The sequence below is a fragment of the Phoca vitulina genome, unplaced genomic scaffold (genome assembly GCF_004348235.1).
Source record: "Phoca vitulina isolate PV1807 unplaced genomic scaffold, GSC_HSeal_1.0 scaffold35, whole genome shotgun sequence".
Lineage (NCBI taxonomy): Eukaryota > Metazoa > Chordata > Mammalia > Carnivora > Phocidae > Phoca > Phoca vitulina.
Genome location: NW_022589738.1, coordinates 4,107,077 through 4,132,571, shown reverse-complemented (window position 1 = coordinate 4,132,571; position 25,495 = coordinate 4,107,077). Strand labels below are relative to the sequence as shown.

The window sequence follows — 25,495 nt, the reverse complement described above, 5'->3', positions numbered from 1 at the left end:
AAGTGGTGCAGCCACTTTGAAGAACAGTTTGGGCAATACTCAAACATTTAAGCATAGAGTTCCCATTATGACCTATCAATTCCACTTCTAAGTATGTAATGAAAGGAATTTAAAATGCCTGTGTTGGGGCGCCTGGGTGGCTCAGTTGGTTGGGCGACTGCCTTCGACTCAGGTCATGATCCTGGAGATCCAGGATCGAGTCCCGCATCGGGCTCCCTGCTCAGCAGGGAGTCTGTTTCTCCCTCTGACCCTACCCCCTCTCATGTGCTCTCTCTCTCTCATTCTCTCTCTCAAATAAATAAATAAAATCTTAAAAAAAAAAATAAAAAAAAAATAAATAAAATGCCTGTGTACACGAAAAGTTCACCACAGTATTATTCATAATGGCCAAAGGGTGAGGGGCGCCTGGGTGGCTCAGTCATTAAGCGTCTGCCTTCGGCTCAGGTCATGGTCCCAGGGTCCTGGGATCGAGCCCCGCATCGGGTTCCCTGCTCGGCGGGAAGCCTGCTTCTCCCTCTCCCACTCCCCCTGCTTGTGTTCCCTCTCTCACTGTGTCTCTCTCTGTCAAATAAATAAATAAAATCTTAAAAAAAAAAAAAAAATAATGGCCAAAGGGTGGAAAACCACCAAAATGTCCACTGACTAATGAAGAGATAAACAAAATGTGACATAACCATACAAGAGAATATTATTCAGCTATAAAGAGCAATGAGGTACTGATGCATGCTACAATAAATGAGTAAACGTTGAAGATACTATGTTAAATGAAAGAAGAAATGAATGTTACAAAAGACTGCATATTGTACGATTCCATTTTTATGAACTGTTCAGAACAGGCAACTCTATGTGGATGAAAAGTAGATGAGTGCCTGCCTAGGAGTGGGGGTGGGCGTGGGGATGGGGAAAATGGTAGGAGACTACTAAATGGTGTGGGATTTCTTTTCAGGGTGATGAGAATATTCAAAAATGGCTTGTGATGATGCAGGCACAGCTCTGGATATACTAGAAGCCCCTGAATTGTACAGCTTAAATGGGTGAATTTATGGTGTGTCAATAAAGCCATTAAAAAAAAAGTGTTTGTTCACCTTCACTCCCAACAAAACTTATTAACATTAGGTCATCTGATAGGTTACATGGCAATGATACAAGAGTTTAGTTGTATTGTTTTACTCAGTACAACTCACATCAGTTAGTTGTTGGGCATGAAGCAAAACAATAAAAACAATTCTCAATGGGGGGCAGAAAGCTTTATGTTCTGCTTGGATTGCAGAAGCATCAACCCTTCCCCCAGTAAACACAGAGGGTGCTCTATCACACTGGATTGTTATCAAGAACTCACACGGAGGACAAAGTTGGGAAATGTTCTTTCTTCCATCTTCCTGTTCATGAGACAGCCCCATGCTTGGGATTCTAAAGCTTAGAAGCCTTAAAGCATTTTTCCTTGACCCAGTGGCAGCAAAGTAATAAGTAATGGCAAGAACTGATTTTGAGAAGGAAACTTCATCTCCAGGGAACCGGATCACAGAACTGGCCTGACAACTCCCTTACCCCTCAACATAAATCCCATATATTTCCCAAAGAATGGGAAGCTATTCCCACGACTTTATCTTATCAGCCCAGTGACATCCTCTTAAATACCAAGTCCTCTTCTTGTTCTTAAGAATACAAGCCATTCTGAATGTCAAAAAGATATGGGAAATATGTTTATACTCGCACTTGTATGTAACCCAACTTCAATCAGTGGAGTCTCAAAGGAGAAAACATCTCAGTCCAGGGATGCTTCTCAATTACATTTTATGTTCCAGCTGGATAACTGAGTGCCGTTTCTCCAACTCAATGGCTGACACAGTGGGAGGCACACTCGGAAATGAGCGGTGGGAACAGTTATCCAGCTCCGGGTGGGCAGAATGGAAAGCATGCACATATTCACTGCACTTTCAATGTGGGCAGAATATTCCAGATTTTCCAGAGGGACGAGTCAGATGTCAGGGAGTTGTTAGGGTATCCTGGGTGGTGGCATGCTTTTGAGCTTTAGGGTCTCTGGAGGTCAAAACAATAGCTCTTTATTAACAAAATGTACTGAGGATTGTCTTTTCTTTTTTTCAGAATGTGGATTAAGTGTCTCACTAAATGAACAAAGTGAATGCTTAATTTTCTGCCATGACTTTCCATGTTTATTGACCATTCCTCCTTCGTCCTCAGATTATTGGATACTAATTTGAGAAATCCTTAATTGGAGAAATATTTGGAAGGTATATTCATCAGCACTGTTGACTGTTTAGGCATGGGATGAGAGAGAAGTCAAGAGTCCCAAAGATTCCTCTATTTTTAGAGCTACCCTATGACCCAGCAATTGCACTCCTGGGTATTTACCCCAAAGACACAAATGTAGTGAAAAGAAGGGCCATATGCACCCCAATGTTCATAGCAGCAATGTCCGTAATAGCCAAACTGTGGAAAGAGCCGAGATGCCCTTCAACAGATGAATGGATAAAGAAGATGTGGTCCATATATACAATGGAATATTATTCAGCCATCAGAGAAGATGAATACCCACCATTTGCATCGACATGGATGGAACTGGAGGAGATTATGCTAAGTGAAGTAAGTCAAGCAGAGAAAGTCAATTATCATATGGTTTCACTTATTTGTGGAACATAAGGAATAACATGGAGGACATTAGGAGAAGGAAGGGAAAAATGAAGGGGGGGGAATCGGAGGGAGAGATGAACCATGAGAGACTATGGACTCTGAGAAACAAACAGGGTTTTAGAGGGGAGGGGGGTGGGGGGATGGGTTAGCCCGGTGATGGGTATTGAGGAGGGCACGTACTGCATGGAGCACTGGGTGTTATACGAAAACAATGGATCGTGGATCACCACATCAAAAGCTAATGATGTATTGTATGGTGACTAACATAACATAATAAAATTTAAAAAATTAAAAAAAAAGATTCCTCTATTTTTAGCAGAGAGACTGCCATGTGCAAAGAGGTTTAAATTAATTTCACAAGAAGATACACTAGTGCCAGTGGGTGGAGCTTCTGTGGGAAAGGACAAGGATTTATCATTTGTGAAATGCTGTGTCTGTGCTGGTCTCCGAGTTGGTACTTTACGTACTAATTTCCACTTAATGTAACAAAGATGTTTCTATAAAGCACAATTGTTTGAAAATAAAAGGTGGCACCTGAGGACGAAAACACCTCACAGTGACAGGGTTCAAGGAAAGGCTTGACCGCCCTTACGGATGAGGTAGAACAATGCTTCTCAAAATTTAAAGTGCTGGGAATCACGTGCGGCTCTTGTTATAACGTGAAGGTTGATTCACTAGATTGGGCTGGGGCCTGAGACTCTGCATTTATCTTTTTTAAAAAAGATTTTATTTGAGAGAGAGTAAGCGAGCGAGCATGAGCCAGGGGGAGGGGCAGAGGGAGAGGGAGAAGCAGGCTTCCCACTGAGCAGGGAGCCCGATGTGGGGATCGATCCCAGGATCCTGAGATCATGACCTGAGCTGAAGGCAGATGCTTAACTGACTGAGCCAGCCAGGCGCCCCAAGAATCTGCATTTTTCTAAGAAACTCCTAAGTGATGCTGCAGCTGCTGGTTCTCACAGGCCACACTTTTTGTAGCAAGGACGGCTAACAAGTCTCAACCTATCAGCGGATTAAAAACAGATATAGGACATAAGAGGGAAAGTATCTGAATTCATTGCACACAGTAAGTCCTGTTTTATGGAAACCCTCAGGTCCAGTTATGCCCCTGTTTGTATATACGGTATCATAATGTATTTTATGCATTTCTTTTTTATCTTGGGTCACAAGCCAAAACTCTGGAAAGCTAGGATTGTGGAGGAAACCTGTACTAACAGATTGAATTAGACAACCACTTAAACTCCTTCCTACTTTGAAATTCTGATTCTGTGCAATCTTACATCTCTTATTCAAATTTCTCATTCTAGCATTTATGGAATACTCAAAGAGCTTGAGCACCATCATTGAATCCGTGAACTTCATCCTCATGTTGGGAACCCAAGATGCTGACCACAGCAAGGCACCGTGTAAAGGGGTGTCATTTCCCTGTGGTTAGTGTTATGACGACAAAGCCCAGAGAGTCCCTGCTTCCAGAGGGGATATTTGGTTCTTCTTTCTGTTGTTGTTTTGACGCGGGGTCATTTGTTTAATTACAAAGGGCTGTTAACATCAATTTGTGAATTACAGGCAAAGCCATTTGGAAGTAAAATAAGAACCTACAAGAGTTCATGTCATTTCCAAAGCTATCTTATTTGCAAGGTCATAACTGAGACTCTAAATAAATCTGGTTCGTTATTTTTTAACTGAACAAAGATTGCATTTGAAATTCAATCAAGATACAGTGTCACTTTTGTTACTGCTCTAATTTACAATTTGTACCAAAAATATCTCAGTTTAAAAGATTATAGGCTTCCCAAGGGTACTAGTGTATGGAGGAACACACACGCGCACGCGCGTGCACACGGTGTGTAAATTTAGGGTTGGAGCTGAGCAACCAAGGGCAAGCAAAAGCAGCTGCAAATGTAAAGAATGTTTTAATGAGGTATTTCAGTTTGGAGTTTTACTACTCCAGTAGTCGGAAGGCTAAGTTTGCTGTCTGAGAAGTAGTCTTATATATATATGACTTCTCTTGTGAGCGTCAGAATCGAAGGAGTTAGATTCTACCACTCCAGTTCATGTGACTTCTCTAATAAGCCCCTGGCACTATGTGAATTACATTAATCATAAAACTAGTGGATGCTGTATTTTAAAACCATATAAAATATCCATTCTTTCTGTATTTTATAGTTGTTTTCTTGCATCACATGATAATTTTTCACTTAAGAACATGAGCTGCTGTTTCAAATAACCTGTTAGGCAAAATCAACACAGTATTTCCTTCTTTGTTAAAAGAAGTTAAAAAATGACTAAGCCCAAGTCCAACGCAAGTGATGCCTATCAAAGCTAGAAACATCTAATTTAATCTTAAGGCATTTCAATACAATTTGAATGTTTCGATGAAGAAAATGCAATGTGGAATGTTAGCTAATGAAGAGCAAAATAAATCAACTTTGGGGACAAATACAAATAAATGAATGCCCTCGATAACATTCGAATGGAACTCAGAAACGAACCTCTCTGGATTCCTTCTCAATCATTCAGCTCTGCACCAAGCTTCGCCTACGAAGCCCAGACTTAGGGGTATGCCAGGTATAGTAGGAAACACAGGGTAAACAAGAAGTGAGCCCTGTCTTGAAATCCCTTTCAGATGACTTTTCTGGATTGCTAGAATTTCAGAGATGGAAGGTCAAATGGATATATGCTCCATTCAATTGAGCATATCTGCCTTTAGCTAGCAGTGGATCCAGACACTCTCTTCTTTTTCTCAATTACATCACTATTTGGCATATCTCCAATTTGGCTATAAATTGAATTATAGTCCATGTTCTAAGGGACCAACAATTAGCAAGCTAATAAACTGTCTCCTATTTACATTTCAAAAACTCAAGCTAATTGTTTACATGTGGGGCTATACCTTGATTATAGGTAAGAACCCTTATTAGGAAAAAAAAAAAGGGACTTCCAGAGTATGCTTGAATTTCACAAGTTCCACATTTCATATCAGTGAGCTAAACTGAGTCAATGTTTTCATACTAGAACATAAAACACTGTCTCATTTGAACATGTAGCATTAGAAGTATTTAGAGTTGGCCTCTGGATGGAAAAATACTTCATGGACATCTTAATTGCCTTACCCTACTTCAGGCAATGGCTAGTCTTTGGGTATATGTTCCCATTTTATAGTTGTTGTATTTACCTTTGGATGATCCAGTATTTTTTTAAGGTTTTATTTATTTAAGTCCTCTCTATACCCAACGTGGGGCTCGAACTCATGACTCCGAGATTAAGAGTTGCATGCTCTTCTGACTGAGCCAGTCAAGCACCGCTGATCCAGTGTTTTGAATTTCATTCATTATTTTGAGTTCCAAAAAGAAATGGAGGCACTGAATAAATTTAGATATTCATCACCAACCGTATTCCTTCCTTCAATATATTCCTAAAGATCACTTGGTGATTACAGGTAGACTCCATCTAGTGCCAAGAAGCATGCTTATCAATGAAACCCAACCTTCACTTGAGTTGGGTGTACAAAAATAAGGTTAGAATCAGCTAGGTCTTAATTACCATGTCCAAAGTCTAAGACTCCATGAAGATCAATAAGCCAAGAAATGCCACACCTTTTTAAACTAATTCATGCTAGACTTGTTGCTGAATAATAATGACCCACCTATCCATTCCACATACGTGGATTCTCTAACAATCTTTCAATGGCCTCATATGAAGGTGTAAAAATGCTAGAAATTTTAGGTACTGGAAGAGACTAGTGGTGAAGATATTTAGGGCAGTGAAGCCTTTTAAACAATGTATTCATAGACATCTAAGTAAAAGGCTGCCTGGAACTCTATGTAAAGGAATATTTTTAAACTGAAAACATTCAAAGCTAAGAAACAGAAAACCCCTATTTAACTTCTCACTGCCAAGCCCCAATCATTTTATGTAATTGTTAGATAAGCCCTGCAATACACCACCTATTTATGTAGGTGGCTGCCAAATATATAGCAAATACATTGCTTTTTATTCTGCTTTTTCTATTTTCTCACCGTCATCTTGGTGAATAGGAACTACACCTGTACCATATATGTAAAAACAATGATTTTTATACTCTCCAAATTTCATTTCTGAGATTTTTTCAATTTAAGTCATATACAAGAAGGAGAGGAAGCAACACAGAACTTTTATGATTTTCAGACTTTCCAAGTCATAATTGGAGAAATGCCACTTTATCATCCCTCACAAATAATGGGCAATAGGAAAAGGAAAATGATTTCTGTTTATCACAATTTTCCCGATGCTATAGAAGAAGCTTTTTTCCCCCAGGTAAGGGGCATGCACATACCTGCACGCGCGCGCGCACACACACACACAGAATCGTTACTTGGACTTCCATTTAGTAAGACAGTAAAGTATGGCTGAACAAAATGTTCATGATAACCCCCCCCACATAGATACAGAGTACTAAGCCAGTATGAACTTAGCTGTGGTGAATTAATTTTTCAGAGAAACACAAGAGCAAACGATTCATCAGGAGCCATGCCAGACTGTCAAGTTTCACCTCTTTTTAACCTTAAAATAACACCAAATATAAAAATGACACATTCAAATGCATCCAAAAGTCCACATGTTGAATCCATTATGATTTTGTCATTTGCTACCAATGAAGAAACTGAGGCACAGAGACTATTAACCAGGTCCCGGGGCCTGCGCAGTGCCAGGTGCTGGCGTGGAGGTCCGTGCTATCTCCCCCACGATCGCAGGGATGGCAAGAACCCGGGGACTGAAGGTGGGGGTGGAGGGTGGATAAGACACTGTGTAAGACACCGCATTTTAGACAGTTGTGGGGTGTATGGTAACGTCCGCTGCAGACTAGGGAGATAATGGTGAGAATAAAATTTGTAAAGGTCAGAACGTTCCCTGAAGCATGAGGTGGGTATGAGGGAGGGAATAAGAGGCCAAACGCAAACCTGGCCAGACTGCTGTGTGTTGAAACAGTATCCTGTAATATGAAGTAAATTCCACAGAAAATACAAAGACCTTGATCATCCTTGCCCTGTTATCTGAGATGAGTTCATTACTGGTTATCATTTACACAAATTAATTCCTATCCCTACCTTTTTCTGGATCCTGAGGGTTATTCCACACTTCCTACACTTCTGCAGAGATCTGGCAACACAAAGAAAGTTTTATGTTATTTGCCATCAGAAGATCATTACGAACTTTGTAGATCCGTCTCCATTTATAATTTGTATTCTTTTAAAAGTTAACCTTAGCCTTGTACATGTTGTTTTGTTTTGTGTCCTTGTGCCTGGTTTTAATCTTAAATAAAGGGATAAGAAATGCTACTTTTTTTTCCCAGCAGGGGGGAAAAAAGTCTGAAAAGCCACTTCAGCAAACACCAATTCTCCAATAGTTTTAGCCCACGTCATCAACGTCTCCCACTTGTTAGGAGCTTTGAGGGGAGCTAACAAGGTGATCAGATTGTAGGTCTATGGTCCTGTTAGGACTTCCTTGGCTGGCTTCCCGTGATAAAGAGTGCTGACGTGCTGTTTTGTTCAGGCAGCCGCACAATAGGGAGCAGGAGGAGGGTCTCCAGAAGGGGGCAGGGTCGGATGCTACCGACAGTCCCTTCTGGTCAGTGCCTCAGTGCGCTGACCTTAGGACCAGCTCCTCTTGGCAGGCCCTGGGAAATGGGGAGTGAAACTGCGTGCTTTGTTCTTTTGAAGTGAATACAGACAGCAGTTTAACAGAAGAAATCGAATGAAAGAGGGGAAAGAAGAAGTAAGTGGAAATAACACCGAATCTGGTCAAGGTAAAAGGAGCTCAGCACTGACCTATTTTTTTTTTTTTATCAATTCTCAATTCACATAATCACTTGCCAAATTGCTCTGGCTAAATCCTCCAAGGGGTGAAGGTGATTGTATTTAGCGAAGGAGTGTAAATAAAACATTGTATGAAACCTTATCTAATCAGCTAATGAAAAATAGAAAAGCATATTTGTTCCTATCTCCCCAAGGTTCTTTAATGTCCTATTGTGTCCCTATTGCCTTTGACAAAAAAGCAGATGTTGCAGTATGAATAAAAGAGTGGATTGAGTAGAAACTAAGGGCTTTAGATTCCTCTTTATGCATCCATGTGAGTTTCAGCGAACAATGCTAAATGACATTTGTCACATACATGATGTATCAGTTTTCAACTGCTGCTATAATGAGTTACCACCAACAGTGGTTTAAATCGACACAGATTTATTCTCTTCCAGGTCTGGAGGTCACAAGTCCAAAATGGGTGTCAGTGGACTAAAATCAAGGTGTTGGCAGGGCTGCATTCCTTCTGGAGGTCCCCAGGAGAGAATCTAGTTTCTTGCCTTTTCCACATCCTACAGATCACCTACCTTCCTTAACTGGTGGTACCCTTCCATATTTACAGCCAGTTCTTTCTCATGGTGCCATCTCTCTGGTTCTGATTCGTCTGCTTCCCACTTCTGCAAGAGGCCCTTGTGATGACCTTGGGTCTGCCCAGATAATCCAGGAAAATCTCTTTATCTTAAAGTCAGATGAATGGAAACCTTACTTCCACCTGCAACCTTACTTATCTCTTGCCATGTAACGTAACGTATTCACAGGTCCTAGGGATCAGGATGGAGACATCTTTGAGGGGTCAGTATTCTGCCTACCATGCACGGTATCAACAGAAGTAATGAGCACCATTGGGCTATTTGCATAGGATAAACGTTAAATTAACACGACGAAATACATTTCCTAGAGGAGATGTGGACAAGCCAAATCAGGCAAATTTCAAACACCCATGTATTACTCCAGGCATTCGTACATTGTTTCCTGTTTTGTCCTTCAGTTTTGGATCCTAAGATGCAGTTTCTCACACAATTCCTGGGCTGTTATTAAATCCAGCTATGCCAGGTGTTTCTCAAGTTAAATAGCTACTGGTGAGGAAGAAGCCATTTGCAGCAATCAGTTTTCAGATAGATACATAAAGCCCACCACGTGCCACTGAAGTGCTAGGTGTAAGGTACGGCCCACACAGATGTGCCCCGCCCCGAGGCTGAGGTGTCCATTCAGCACTAGAAAGGTAACCTTTACGGAAGCCTGTGCTACTTCAATCTTTACTCAAAATATCTGAGGAGGAGGAGGCAGCCGTTGTCCAAAGGTAGTCTTCTTTCTAGGACATGCCATCTAACTAAAAGGTTTGGTTGCCTAACCAATGGGTTTGGCAAGCAGTCTTAAATTCTTCTTTTACTCCATCAACTATCCCAAAGTATCATGCAATTTGTCTGTCCACATTTATCAATTATTGAATTGTCGGTGCAAAATTTTATCTCAAATAAAGAGTCAACTCCAATGCAATGTGTTTATCCTCGTTTTTGAGATTGCTCATTACAGGTGTCCGTGAAGTCTTCCGAGACAGATTTATGCCGACAATTTTGAGGGAGAAGAATTTTACCTGGATTCCTAAGAAACCACCTTCATTCTTGCACTGTGTCCCTCAAACTTATCTTCTATACTAAGTGATTTAGCAAAACACAACTTTTTAGCATGATATACATCTGCAGGATCTGGTCCGTGCTAGAAATTTCTCTACAAACTTATTTCCCACCACTTCCCGCTTCATGCTTCCTGAATTCATACCAGACTTCCTATGATTCTCTACACAAGCCATGTCATGTCAAGCCTCAGAGCTTTTCCTTTTGTTTCCTCTGTTTGGAACACTTTCCCCAGTTTCTTTACTTAGCTCAACCCCAAACATATATCAAGACTTTACTTAGGTATGGCTTCTTCTAAAATTTCCCCAAACTCTACACTTAACCCATCCTGGATGGTGACTCCCCTCACCTTTTTTAGTGTTCATCTCCCTCTTTTTTTTTTTTAAAGATTTTATTTATTTATTTTAGAGAGAGAGAGAGCATGAGCAGGAGGGGCAGAGGCAGAGGGAGAGAATCTCAAGCAGACTCCCCGCTGGGCATGGAGTCCAACTTGGGGCTTGATCCCAGGACCCTGAGATCATGACCTGAGCCGAAACCAAGAGTCAGATGCTTAAATGATTGAGCTACCCATGTACCCCAGTGTTCATCCCCTTCTTGATGTCAGAAAGGGTGTCTTAATCTCTTATTTTCCCATCAACTAGGGAGGAAGTGTAAAAGAAGAGAGTCAAGACATCAGGGATGATGTACCAGAGCAAACACTGTACCCTTGACAGGAGAAAAATTAAGTAAGAGTGAGCTTCTGCAATTGGACCAGTCATGATTATCCAGTCTGGGCTTCAGTCTCTAAAGAACCAATGAGATGAAGCATGATCAAAAAGGTCACAAATCCTGGGGGGGAGATCGGAGGGAGAGATGAACCATGAGAGACTATGGACTCTGAGAAACAAACAGGATTTTAGAGGGGAGGGGGGAGGGGGGATTCGTTAGCCTGGTGATGTGTGTTAAGGAGGGCACGTACCTCATAGAGCCCTGGGTGTTATATGAAAACAATGAAGCGTAGATCACTACGTCAAAAACTAACGATGCATTGTATGGTGACTAACATAACATAATAAAATAAAATAAAAATAAATAAAAATAAAAATTGTTGAATGTAAAAAAAAAAAAAAAGGTCACAAATCCAATCTTCAGATTTCCAGGAGGTACTACTTCTTTACGACTGTTATGCACCTTTATTATCACTAAGCTGTAGCTTTCAGCTTTCAAGTGGGTTCTACTATATTAGAATTGGGTCAGTAAATTCATCCTCACAGTTACTTAAAAACTGGGTCATATCTTCTTCTCTTAGCCTTACTTTTTTTTTTTAAGTTGGCAATACTAGTTATTTTAGTCTATCTAAAATCTTCCCTATAATTTCTAGAATACAGGCTTGCTGACAAGATATAAGTGAAAGTAGTTTCTAAATTCTTCCATCTAAACTCACCTCTTTTAGTAAGTGGCATGTTTAACTGGAGAAAATCCCTGGAACATCTCTCTGGTCTTTGATTTTCTCCATGGCCATTAACATCCATCTTATAATGAGACTCCCTTTACGTGGTCACCAGTCTATTGGCTAAATTAGATGAAAACTGAAATGCGTGCTTGAAGGTTGGGACTTAGTGGAATGTGGACATGCTAGACCTAATTGGTGACCATTACTCTTATCTTCATTAAAATTCTCTCTTTTTAGCTTAACAGACACCCCCATACTTTCTGAAGCCAACTGATGGAATTTCTATCTCATGGCCATAGAGAACATACCAGCTTCCCAGAGGAACTGACATGCTAGGAAGAACACTTACTCATTTCTGTTAGTATGCATCAACCCAACTAGCAAGACTGTGGGGCAACATTAGAGCCAGGACCTTTCTTTCTCCTGCCTTGTAAGCCAATTAGTTGGAGGAGCAGCCAAAAAGCAAGTGTGTGCACAGGTGCACGTGTGTGAATTCTTCTGTTTTACAAAGGCATGACCTGACATAAAAGAATATGAAAGAGATCTCTAAGCAGCACCATAAGCCAAATAATAGTTTTTAGTTATCTAAGAAGTAGGAAATAATAAAAACTGATTTATGAAAACTGACTTAATGTTAGGGGTGATATACAGAAAAATGCTTTGTGTTCAAAGAAGTAAGCAAAAAGTGTGTGAAGTTGAAACTACTTTTATGAAATTGAATTTTGTACAACTCTCCATCAAGCTTAGATGTGTGTGGGAATGAAGGGTGTTAAGAAATCTCTTCCATTATTAAAAAGTGTAATTCATGTTTTTTTCTCACTCAAACATACCTTGTCTTTGCTGCAAGTGTACGAGGCTTGCAACATACTCATAAGTGATGGGAACATTTCGCCTAAATCCAAAATAAAAGCTTTTATTTAGTGGAAGCATTAAACCCTGCTGGACAGCAGAATGTTACAAAGCTCTTTTTTAGCCCCAGGCAGTGAAATAGGAGATCTTTAGAAGGATTGAGATTGTCACTATGGACCTAAGAGATGTCTCTTTTATTCAAGCCTGGGAGTCAACTTCAGTCATCTTCGAAGAACTTAAAAACTTTTTCCCTCCTCACAGAATAGACAATGGGGAGCAGGATGAAGCAAGGAATTTTGAACACCAAGAGCTAACTTTATGTAATAAGATTAGAGCCTTTTAAGTAAAAAGGTCAATAGGCCACATTCCAGTTACTTCAGTGAAAACGAACCATAATAAAATAAAGTCTAGTTTTTTCTGATATTCTGTCAACTAGAAATTCCTATTAATGCTTCCTCCCACACGAATCATTGTAAACTGATATTCTCACTAGTGTCCCTGAGGCCCTGAAACATCTTGAAATCTTTCCTAAATTATCAAAGAAAGATGGAATGACTTCAGTATCATTTCAGTATTAAACATGTTTCCTGCAATGTGACGATTCACTATTTGTATATATTGCAAAATGATCACCACAATAATTCCAGTTAACATCTTTAATTGCTTTTAAAATTGAAGATCCAAGTGTGCCACAGAAGTACAAGACTTTAATTCCACAGGTTGTTTGACTAACGAGAAATATAATTTTTAAGTTGTACACAGATTTAACATAGCAGTTCCTTTCAGCATTTGGTATAGAATTTCTGAGCAGCTACAATATATAAGAAAGTGTACTAACTTGTGTAAAAACTACAAAAAGAGTAAGACAAGGCCCTTCAGGCCTTCACAACCTGATGGGGCAGAAAGGTATGTCCACAGGCAAGTATTACGAAAATATTTGTAAACAAATGTCTTTATATATGTGTAAACCACTACTGCAGAATCTCAGAAATGAATGAGGAGGAACATTTTCATTTTTTATTTTTTAAAAAGATTTTATTTGAGAAAGAGAGAGCGTGCGAGGAGAGGACAAGAGGGAGAGGGACACGCAGAGTCTGCACTGAGCTTGGAGCCCGATGCAGAGCTCAATCCCACAACCCTGAGGTCATGACCTGAGCCGATATCGAGTCGGATGCTCAACCAACTGAGCCACCCAGGCGCCTTGATGAGGAACATTTTTAAATATCAGTGATCCATATACACAGTGCTAATGACGTTGCAATACTTCATATGAAGAATCCTCTCACTCACTGCAGTGGTTCAGTTTTACCCTGACTTGTAGGCTAATAAGACACTAGGATTTATGATTTAACATCTGATATTTGATAGCTGTTAATTCCCTGCAAGGAGGGACCAGATGCTTTAACAAGGGCATAGCTGTGGCAAATCGTATCCGATTTCTTTCCAGGGCTGATTTTCTGAATCCTCTCTGGGAAGCACTGAACCCTCCCAAAGCTGTCGACTGCATAAAAGAGGCCAAAATTCCCAGCTAGAGGAAGGACACTGTTCACTCAATGGCACCCAACACATGTGTGCACCTGTAAGAATGTTACAAGCAGCACACTCTAGGTGATTGTCCCACTTAACTCCATGTATGTAGCATGTGACATGTCATACTTCCCTTAGCTGTATTTCTTATGAGTTCTTGATGTTGCCATACCCTAGAGGAATAACAGAAAACGTATAAAGGTTTGAGTAGATATGAAAAATTTTAATACCTGAACTATATCGACTCTCTAATTTTAGCTTTTAATTAAAATGTCCTCAATCTGTTAACTGTTACTTTTCTCTCCTACAAAAGTCCTTATTGGCGTTCAGGAATTTCTTGGTAGTCTGGTTCATGGGAAGAAGGTTCCTGTTTTATTACCAATGGATGTGTTGTTATACAGTCTACCACGATTTTCTTTAAGCGTCTACTGAGTATCAGGAGGGAGATCATGTCTAAGATATTTTTGCTATGATATCGTGTTCATCTGCAGGCTGGTTATTCTCTGTTGGCCTTCGGATGCATTCCCTGTCCTTTTCTGACCTTCTTTGTGCTCCCAGGAGTCTGACCACTCTGAATGAAATGTCCTGGGCTCTCTTACTGAATGGCTTCAGGATGGGTTTGGCCAATGGGAGTCTTCAGTAGATCAGAGGTTGGGAGAACATAGAGGAAAAGATCAGGGTGCTTCCTGGCTTCAGCCTTGTTTCAGGCTACGGTTCTGGCAGTAATCTGGCCACACCTGCTGGCAGCATCTCTTCCTTGATTCTGGTTCTCAGCAGTGTCTGCTTCTTCCCCTTCAGCCTCAGAAGTGGCAATGGCTTTCCACTGCTGCTAGACTCTGGGTATCTCAGCATGCCTCATTTCCCCCTCAACTCTCTTTTAAGATCTCTTAGTTGTGAACCATGTGGGGGTAAATTCTATTTCCTAATGGGATCCTCACTGATGCCCAGTACAAAACATTAGGCTTTTAAAAGAATCTCGTTTCTAAAATACAGAAGAAAACTTTACCATGACTTCCCAGTATTCAAGTGCAAGTTATTGTGAGAAGTAAAGATTTACCATGGATCTCTAGGAGACTTCTTCGGGAGCCAGAAACAATCATACTTGCTCTCTTGCAGTTTTGTCACAGACTTTGGTCTAGTCTTGCTGCATCTAGTCTCCCCGGGCCCTTAAGTCCACACTGATGCCAGAGACAAGTGAATTAGACACAGGGGTAATTGTGTCATTCCTCTGCTCAAAACTTTTCAAGGGCTGCCCATCATTCTCAATACTGACAAGATCCTTCAGGACCTGCGTGCTGCCTACATACCCAGCATTATCTCCAAACACTTCCACCACCTGGAGTTTTTGAAGCACTTTATACTCTCCAATTCTCCTACACCTGGAATGCTCACCTCATTTCTCTGCCTGCGTTACTCTCTGAAATGTTTGCCCTGACTTCTCAAGACAGATCGAAGGGTTCCTTTTCCTATGCTTCTACAGTTTGTGATAGTCCTCCTTTGTAATATTTATTTTAGGTTCTCAAAACTAGTTCCTTCATTTGTCTGTCCCTCCACAAGAACTAAGTTTCTAGGGGTACTGGCTCTGCATCTTTCTGTCATTTCCATGCCAAGCAATGTCTGGCCAATCATCCAAATCTGGTCAATAAGTGGTTTTCAATCTTTGATTGCACATTAGAATCACCTGGGGAGAATCCTTTTTAAAACTTTTGATGCCCGGACACCTGGGTGGCTCAGTCGATTGTCCGACTCTTGATTTCCGCTCAGGTCATGATCTCAGGGTCCTGAGATGGAGCCCCATGTCCAGGTCCACATTCAGTGGTTCTGGGATTTGGGCAAAAGCACTAAACCAGAGAACAAAACATTCTAACAGTAACAACAAAGTTTCATCTGCATTTAGGCCGCAGATAACGACAAGTATCACTTTCTTCTAATCCGAGGAAGAGGGAAGACGTAAGAAGAGGTGCTGAGGGAGGGAGGTTGCTGTGCCTTCGTGGGAAAAGGACGGCTGGTCTTTGTACTGTGCTCTAGGGCCTGGGTAGAGCTGCCGCCCCACTTCTGGAGGAGGGCTATGGTGTGGTTCACAGAGCCCACTCCTTGGATACAGGATACAGTTGCAGAACACAGGGCCACCATTTGCTTTCTTAAATCTGCCTGCATCTGTAGGGCTACAGTGTCTTAGCTTCTTTTTTGATTGGGATCAGCTTCGAGGTTATGGTGATAGTAGCGAGGATGTATTTAGTGTAACAACTTCTCTGAGTTCTGTTCATGGATTATTTAATTTGAAGAGAGGCCTAGATAAAACCTTTCTCTTTTTTTTAAGATTTTATTTGTTTGAGAGAGAGACAAAGTGAGAGAGAGAGAGAGAGAGAGAGAAGATAGCCTGAGCAGGGGGAGGAGCAGAGGGAGCAGACTCCCCGCTGAGCAGGGAGCCCAATGTGGGGCTTGATCCCAGGACCCTGAGATCATGACCTGAGCCGAAAGTAGATGCTTAACCCACTGAGCCACCCAGGTGCCCCGAATCCTTTTGTTTTTATGTATCATGAAACAGTGGCCCCCACAAAGGGAGCCAACATCTTGAGGTGACCCAGTACACTTGTGGCTGAAGCACTAGACCAGGCTGTCTTACCACCACCAACATTCTTCCTAGGCAGGAAGCGATCCCACTGGGAGGGTCACACGCCCCTTGTGATGCTAGGTTACACACACACGTGGTGTGTGACTACACGCTCTGTCACTCAGTGAATTGTGTAACGAAGGAAGACATCCACTGAGGCTCTATCTGTTCCTTCCCCGGGGCAGGGTTTTACTTAATAATAACCCCTTCTCGACTTTCAATTTTACAATCTTTAAGTATATAACCTTCCATGGACACCATCTTAGAGCCAAAAAAGGGTCAAACTGAGGCCTCAGGCCACTGGTGAGAGCACGTGTGAGGCCTTCCCCTCCACAGATGTGGACTATGTGTGCCCTGGTCTGCGGAGGCAGGAGCGAACAAGATGAATGACAAAGCTGTGAAAAGTTAACCTCAAGTATTTAAGAACTCTTACAAACTGGGCAAGATAACCTACTGGAGAACGAAGGTCTACACACTTCTACTGAACAAACTCATTTTTCTCTATCATTAAGAAACATGTAGAGAATGTCTACTACTGTACCTAGAATAGATCAGACATGCAATAATGGTAGCTCCTCCTAATATTTTACAATTAATCAGTTGCCTTCTGAAGAGTGACAAGAGTGGAAGTGAACTGGTTTCTCTAATAAGCTGCAACTTGGCAATATAATGATTTATAGGTATTCACAGCAGAATCAAGAAAATCGGGGGGGGACGGAGGCAACTGAATGACTGGACATCAATAAAGAAAAGTTATAGTAAAGGGCTTTGCCAGAAGGTGCATACAAAATACTTAAGGTTCCAAGACAAAAGGTCAACTAGACTCCCACAGGGATCAAAAATTCAAGGATGGACCTGGGACCATGTCAAAAACAACAGTTTTTTCTGGAGCTCTGAGTTGAACACGTTGGTAGAGCAGTTTTGTTTTTCCCCCAGAACCTTAGGTAATCACAGTTGCGTTTTTTTCATATTATCTTTTTAACTGATCAGAACTAGACAAATCAACATTTTTTCTCCCCCCTGTGCTTGTTATCTTTCTCAAAGGTTTTGAATGCTTTATGAGTAAAAGGCTATGTTGCCCCAAATACAATAAGCAGGCAAAAACTGAAATGATGAACTTTACTGTTCAACCGGCCAACTAAAGAGAGTGCAATTTTTTTCACCCTGAGGCCATGCTCCACATTTTGTTCACATTTTAAGACTCACTTTAATCTCAAAATCACATATCCATACACATATTTCCTTTGTGTTGATTTCATTTAAATGCCTGGTTTGTCAAACGAAGACGGTAAACCATTATTTACCCCGTTTCCTGTAACACCTATAACACAAAGGAATGGCTTTTAAGAGAAATTCATCAACCTCCCCCACATTTTGTTCTTGTAAAATACAGGCATCAAAACAATCCTGAACATATTTATGCTACTACTAGTAGTCAGCACTCATACTGCTTCAAACATTCACAACTTGTGACAATATTCATTGTACCTGCTACTTTAGACAATTTCAACTGAAGCTCTTTCGTGAAGCAAGATGGATAAAGCATGCCTGCTTGTCCTTCTTGAGATTTTTTTTCCTTTCAGAAATAAACATGCTTTCAGAGCATCTGACTCTCTTCCCCAGACTTTCATCTTGTAAACCTGAATTCTATTTTGAGTACTCCGGGTTTAGGCTTAAGTGACAGTGCCTTAACAAGAGGAAAGAAAATTGTACTGCATTTTTCCTCCTGTAGCCTGAAAACATAATGGCATACAGATATTAAATATATTCTTACAAACGTCCAGGTCATGTTTACCAGCTGGAATTCTTTTACTTAATGTAGGGGTATTTTGCATTGTGATATTTAATCAAGACATAAACATGTGCAGAAGACTGTTGATTTAAGACAAATTTGAGATCCACTAAAATTAATTGTTCTCTGTTTGTCCTTCTGGTGGCTGTAGAAGCTTCGTATTTTCTTTGGACATCACTAGATCTCTTAGGCTCTTGAAGTACAACTTTTAATGCTATATGAATTTTGCCATTTTGCTAACACTGGTATGCTCTGTGTATCCACTGGAATGATTAATTCCATTCATATTAATTTTGGTTACAAATCTAACTGATGGAGGAGGGGTATTTAGGTCCACATTCTATTTTCAAGCTATGTATTCTGTTTTCATAATTTGTCTGTGGAGACCACCATCTTCTCCCACGCCTGATGCCCAGAGTGCAATTTTTTAAAAATAATTTGAACCAAGACTCTTGATTACTGTAACTAACGTTAAAAGTGGCTGGATTCCAAGGGTGGAAACGAAGGAGAAAGTGCTTTCATATATTCAGAATATTTTCCTAACAATGGTTTTGAAGGAAACAATGCATATGTATGGGTCTTCATTAAAGCACACAAAAGCTACAAAGGGCTAGAAAATCATGAGAAGTTGCCACATGAGTAAGATACTTTTTTAACACAGACAAAGCAGCTGAGAGTCAGTCTCTTCTTTTGTTATATGTATAGCAACTTAGCTGATTATGTGGGATAGCAGGGACAAGCAGGGCAGTTAGAGAAATCATAATCATTGGGGCCTTTCTTACCAGGATTTACAATAAATTGTCAAGAAGAAAAAGTCTGGTTTTTGTTCCTACATCTGTTCACATTCTGAATTCAGGATTCAGTTATATGAACTATGAAGAATAAAGAGGTGTATAAGAACCAGTCCCAGATCTTAAGTTGTTTACAGTTTACAAGGAAAGATAAAGCATGATTATGTCATCAATATATCCTGAGACTAGCCTACTTACAAAATAAGGTTACATTTCTTTTAAACGTCTAGTAACAACTTCTGTGGCAGTGCTAGGCCTTGAGTAAATGATAAAGTGTTTCTGATTCAGTTATTATCTGCTTATGTGATATTATAACTGGCCATATATGACTAGGTTTTCTCAGACAGGATGAATGACTTTAAAGGTCTATCCCATTCCTTCTAACATATTACAGTGTTTATTCTTCTTGAGTAAAGCAATGGTAGTGAAATATTTAAGGGAAAGTTTCTTAATTTAAAAAGAATCAGAGAGGGGCACCTGGGTGGCTCAGTCGGTTAAGGGTCTGCCTTCGGCTCAGGTCATGATCCCAGGGTCCTGGGATCGAGCCCCACATCAGATTCCCTGCTCAGTGGAGAGCCAGCTTCACCTTCCCCCTCTCCCTCTCCCCCACAACTCGTGTTCTCGCTCACTCTGCTCTCTCTCTCTCAAATAAATAAATAAAATACCTTTAAAAAAATCAGACCAAGAAATGGGAACAACCTAAATGTCCACCAATGGATAAATGGATGAAAAAAAGATGTGGTATCTATATACAATGGAATATTATTTAGCCATCAGAAAGGAGGATACCTTGCCATTTGTGACAACATAGATGGACACTGAGCCCATTATGCTAAATGAGATAAGTCAGACAGAGAAAAACAAATACTGTATGATCTCACTTATATGTGGAATCTAAAAAACCAAACTTGTAAAAAACAGTAAAATGGTAGTTACCCTGGGGATAGGGGTGGGGGGATATGATTGATGTTGCTTAAGGGTCCAAACATGGAATGAGGAGTAAATAAGCTACAGAGATCTAATGCACACTATGATGAACATAGACAACAATATTGTGCTGTAATTATATAATGTGATAAATATCACAACAGCAATAATATTACAATAAATAAATGTATCAAAGTAACACATACACCTTAAATTTAGTGTTACATGTCAAATATATTAAATAAAAATATAAAGAATCAAAAGTTACTCACATGCAGCTGCAAAACAGAGAAAACAAACTCTCAGTATATCATCTCTTCAATAAAACCTGACAAGGCAAAAGCTATTTATTATCTTTTCAGTGTCTGAAAATATAATTTCAATTATAAGATTATCTCTTATGTTTTAGAAATTTTCCAAGCATTGCTCCTTTCCAAATGTTTTTACATTTTCCTGTGTTATTATGGTTAATACCTTATTCTATTTAAGGCAGCTTATTTGTGAACAGTCTATGTGATCTTAATTGATTTTTGAACCTAGTTTTACTTATTTTTTAAAGACTTTATTTGAGACAGAGAGAGAGAGAGAGAGAGCATGCACGAGTGAGCACAAGCAGGGGAGGGGCAGAGGGAGAGGAAGCAGCAGACTCCCCGCTGAGCTGAAGGCAGATGCTTAACCAACTGAGCCACTGAAGTGGCTCTTGAATCTAGTTTTAAATGAATTGTGGATCCCTACATCAAAAACTAATGATATATTGTATGGTAACTAACATAACATAATAAAATAAAATTTAAAAAAATAAAAAATAAAAAAACCAAAGGGTTAGGTGATGAAATAAATCTCCATAATATTTGACTGCCCTTTTACAATTGCATTAACATAAGCAAGACAAAACAAACTATAAATAAGCAGAAAAAAAAAATCAGTTAAAATGGGGGAAACACCAAGGAAGTTATTTTTACCTAGACAAACCTGAATATGCAACTGTGAAAAAATGCACCCAATTCTTTGTCTTTTAGCCTTTTATTCTGTTGATTCCATTTTCAAACTCTACATTGTTCACAGTGGATTTCAACAAAGTATTTCTTTTGCCAGCTTTACTGAGATGCAATTGACATATAGCATTGTTTAAGTTTAGGGTAGACAATGTGTTGATTTGATACACTTGTATATTGCAAAGTGATTACTACCATGGCATTAGCTAACACTTCCATCATGTCCCATAATTACTATTTCTTTTTTGTGTGTAGTAAGAACATTTAAGATTTATTCTCTTAACAACTTTCAAGTACATAATACAGGATTATTAACTACAAAATATTTCTTGAGAAGTATTATGACATAAAGTAACCTCCAACTTCTAATCTTACACTGTTCATTATTTATCATAAAGTGCCATGCAAATTGGCATTCTTATAATCATGAATACAGAAATGGGGTATTTACTAATATTGAATTTTCAATGACAAGGTTTTCTGCAGTAAGCAAAACATTCATTTGTTTTTCAACACATTCAAATCAACTACAACATAATTGGATGTTAATAATCTAGTACAAAATATATATATGGTGGATAATTTCCCCTCTCTTCAAAGGTTAGATTGCCACAGGGAAATAATAAAAATTAGCTTTAATAAAGCAAACTTTAAATGGGAAGTTACCTAAGTAAATAAACCACTGAATTAACTGTAGTGCTTAGTTTAGCATCTTAACAATTACAGTTACGGAGTAAATATTTGCTAAATTGAAAGGAGTACTATCTATCTATCTATTTATTTATTACTTTAAGATTTTATTTATTTATTTGACAGAGAGAGCGAGTGCACAAGCAGGGGGAGCGGCAGAGGGAGAGGGAGAAGCAGGCGGGGAGCCCGATGAGGGGCTCGATCCCAGGACCCCAGGATCATGACCTGAGCCGAAGGCAGATGCTTAACCGACTGAGCCACCCAGGCACCCAGAGTACTATCACTGTCGAGAAAATACTTTATTCTGAGTTATTTTATTAACCCCTTTGATGAATTCAGTATGAACCTGATATAATTGGCAAGGTCCAGAAATAATTTTTTAATAGAATCTAAGTAAATAAGGTCGATTCACTAAACTGAAAGTAAATAAATTAAAAAAAAATTTTTTTTAAGTAGTCTCTAACCCAACGTGGGGCGGGAACTCACAACCCCAAGGTCAAGAGTTGCATGCTCTACCGACTGAGCCAGCCAGATACCCCCGAAAGTAAATAAATTTCAGAGCTCCCAATAACTACTTCATCTCCAAGAACTTGAAGAACTTTAGAAGGAGAAATTCACCACCAACAAATATTAGTGCTTGATTTGTGGGGGAGGGTTTGCAAATGGTTGAACACTTGCATGATTTCAGAAACCGGCATTTTCTTGGATCAGATTTATTATATGTGAATTATCTCAAATGTTTCTTAAGTATACACTGTTAAACAGAGAGATCATCTGCTGTCAGTATATTTGATTTTAATATTTAATATATCTCCTCAAATTTACATTTATCTTAATTTACTATTAATTTGGGTTATCTGGAAAAGACTAACTCAGCACCGTATTTTCCTTTCAATCAGTGCCATGTGTAAATTTGGCTGGTAGCTGATTCTGAGACATGGTAGGTAGCACACCTACCTTCCCGCTGTAATGATGGGTTGTAAGAGGAATACACTGGATTCCTGGCTACAACTTCTCACTCTTACCATGAGGGCACAAAATCCTGCTTCTCTCCTGTGATTTCATACACTGTCATTAATGACAAAAGGGCAAAAAGACTGTCCATTTCTATCCTTTATCCCCGTTACATCCTCTTTGCCTTGATTTACCCCAGGAATACTCCCGTGGGGCTGTCTGGGTAAATCAAAGCATGTCCTCTCTCTTGAGCACCATTTGGCTGACTACACAGACTCTGACTGACTGCGAGTAACCGGCACAAAGGGCAAATGAGTGGCTTAATGCAGGCATCAAAAAAGATATCTGATTTGTACTACTAGGCTATTTTAAAAACAGAATAAATTGTACCTGAGCTGAAGGAAAGTACAGTAAAAAGCTCCTTAAAAAAAAAAAAAACCCAAAAATAAAATTGTAACAGATTCATTCAGGCAGCCATTGTTCTTTTGGGAAAAGGACAAGTCTGAGGTTAATGTGACATTATCTGTGAAATACTGAAAAATCTGTTGGCCTTGAAAGGTATATCAACATGCTGCCAGCTTTGGGTTACCTTAGTAACTAATAAACTAAGGCCTTGCAAGTATTTAGTGACCAAGGAAAGTGGAAAGCCATTTAGATACTCTAAGTGAACCTGAAATTTTTTTTTCATTGCATTAAACTGGTCTGTGTTCTTTCCTTTTCTCATTTCTGAGCTTTCAGAAGAGGTAAATGAAAAACAGTCTGAAATTAATTTAGTTACAGAGCAAGAACAAAATTGGGATAAGGAAAACCAAGGCAAATAATTGCGCTTCAGACACAAATGGTAGTTTGTATGAAATCCTGACCTTACATTAGCATTAAAATCGAGACTAAGTAACACAGAACAGGTACCATGAAATGCTTGAGGTCATTCTTGATTACACTTTTGGATTTAAATAAATTCTCTCATTTAAAGAAGATGAGAACATTTTTTCAGTGATATCTTGGCATATTGGGATACTTCAAACGTCATTTTAGTGATTACATTGTATTAATCATTAGGCTGAATAGAACATTTAGAATTGTGAGTCACTGGGAATTTATCCAGTTCAATCCCTCCTTTTGCCAGCCAGGCAATCTGAAGGCTCAGAGAGGTTCCTGAGCTAGAGAGGGAGTGAGCAAAGGTAAGCAAATCCACTGTTCCATGTCTGTTGCTTCTCCCTCTGCCTTGCTGCCTTTCCAACACCATCAGAAAGCATATCAGATCTGGTCACTGACTTATGCCTATCAGGGGACTGACCTTTTTTTTCTCATTATTAAAGAACACTTGCTCTCTTAGCATGGACCCAGCAGAACAAAGGAAAAACTAGCTTTAAAAAAAAAAAGAAAAAAAGCTTAGTGAAATATAACGTACATATCATAAAGTTCATTTAAGTGTACAGTCGAACAGTTTTTACTATATTTACAGAGTTGAGCAACCATCACTACAATCTAATTTTAGAATATTTCCATTTTTCTCTAAAGAATCCCTATACAATTAACAGTCATGCCCCTTTCCCATCCTTCACCCCAAGGAAACACGAATGTATTTTCTATTTATATAGATTTGCCTATTCTGGACTTTCCATATAAATAGTATCATACAGTATGTGGTCTCTTCTGTTTTTTGTTTTTTGTTTTTTTTTTTTAAGTAGGCTCCAGGCCCAGTGTGGAGGCCAACATGGGGCTCAAACCCACGACCCTGAGATCAAGTCCTGAGCTGGGATCAAGAGGCGGACGCTTAATGGACTGAGCCACTGAGGTGCTCCAATATGTGATCTTTTTTCTTTTTTAGATAGAGTGTAAGCCGGGGCCAGGGGTGGGGGGTGAGGAAGGGCAGAGGGAGAGGGAGAAAATCTTAAGCAAGCTCCACGCCCAGCTCAGTGCCCCACGCGGGGCTTGATCCCACAACCCTGAGATCACGAGCTGAGCTAAAAGCAAGAGTCCACCACTTAACCGACTAAGCCACCCAGGCACCCCAATATGTGGTCTTTTCTAACAGGCTTCTTTCACTTAGCATGTTGTAGCAGGTAGCAGTACTTCTTCATTCCTTTCTATTGCTAAATAATAGTTCATTGTATGGCTAGACCACAATTTACTCATCAGTTGATGGACATTTGGGCTGTTTACACTTTTTGCTATGAATAATACTGCTATGAACATGCATATACTAGTCTTTGTGTGGACAGGTTTTCATTTCTCTTGTGTAGATTCCTACGAGTGGGATTGCCGAGGGCCTGCCAGACCGTTTACCAACATGGCTGCACCATTTTGCATGTCCACCAGCAATGTAGGAGGGCTCGGATTTCTTTACATCCTCTTTTTATTACAGCTCTCCCAGCAGATACGAAGTAAAGGCTCATTGGGTTTTTGATTTGCATCTTCCTGATGATTAAGAATGTTGAGCAGCATTTCGTCTGCTTACTGGCCATCTGTCTATCTTTTTTGGAGTACCATCTATTCAGACTCTGCACATTTTTTACTGGGTTACTGGTCTTATTATTGAATTTTTAGAGTTCTTTAAGTCTTCTGGGTACAAGTCCCTTTTAGTCATATGATTTGCAAATATTCTTCCGAGTTTGTAGGTTGTCTTTTCATTCTCTTGATGGTGCCTTCTGAGGTGCAAAAAATTTATGCAGGGAATTACAGACCTCCAATCTAATAGACTGACCCTGGTAATCAATTTCCAAGGAAATATTGTGTATTGGTTATATACTGTTGCTTAACAAATGATCTCAAACTTGGCAGCTCAAAGCAGCACAAATTTA

At 39.7% G+C, this 25,495-nt stretch overlaps 1 pseudogene; it reads right to left on the bottom strand.

The window, feature by feature from the left end:
- Positions 1 to 18,449: 18,449 nt before the first annotated feature.
- Positions 18,450 to 25,139, bottom strand: LOC116645992 (annotated as a pseudogene).
- Between the last annotated feature and the right edge of the window lie 356 nt (positions 25,140 to 25,495).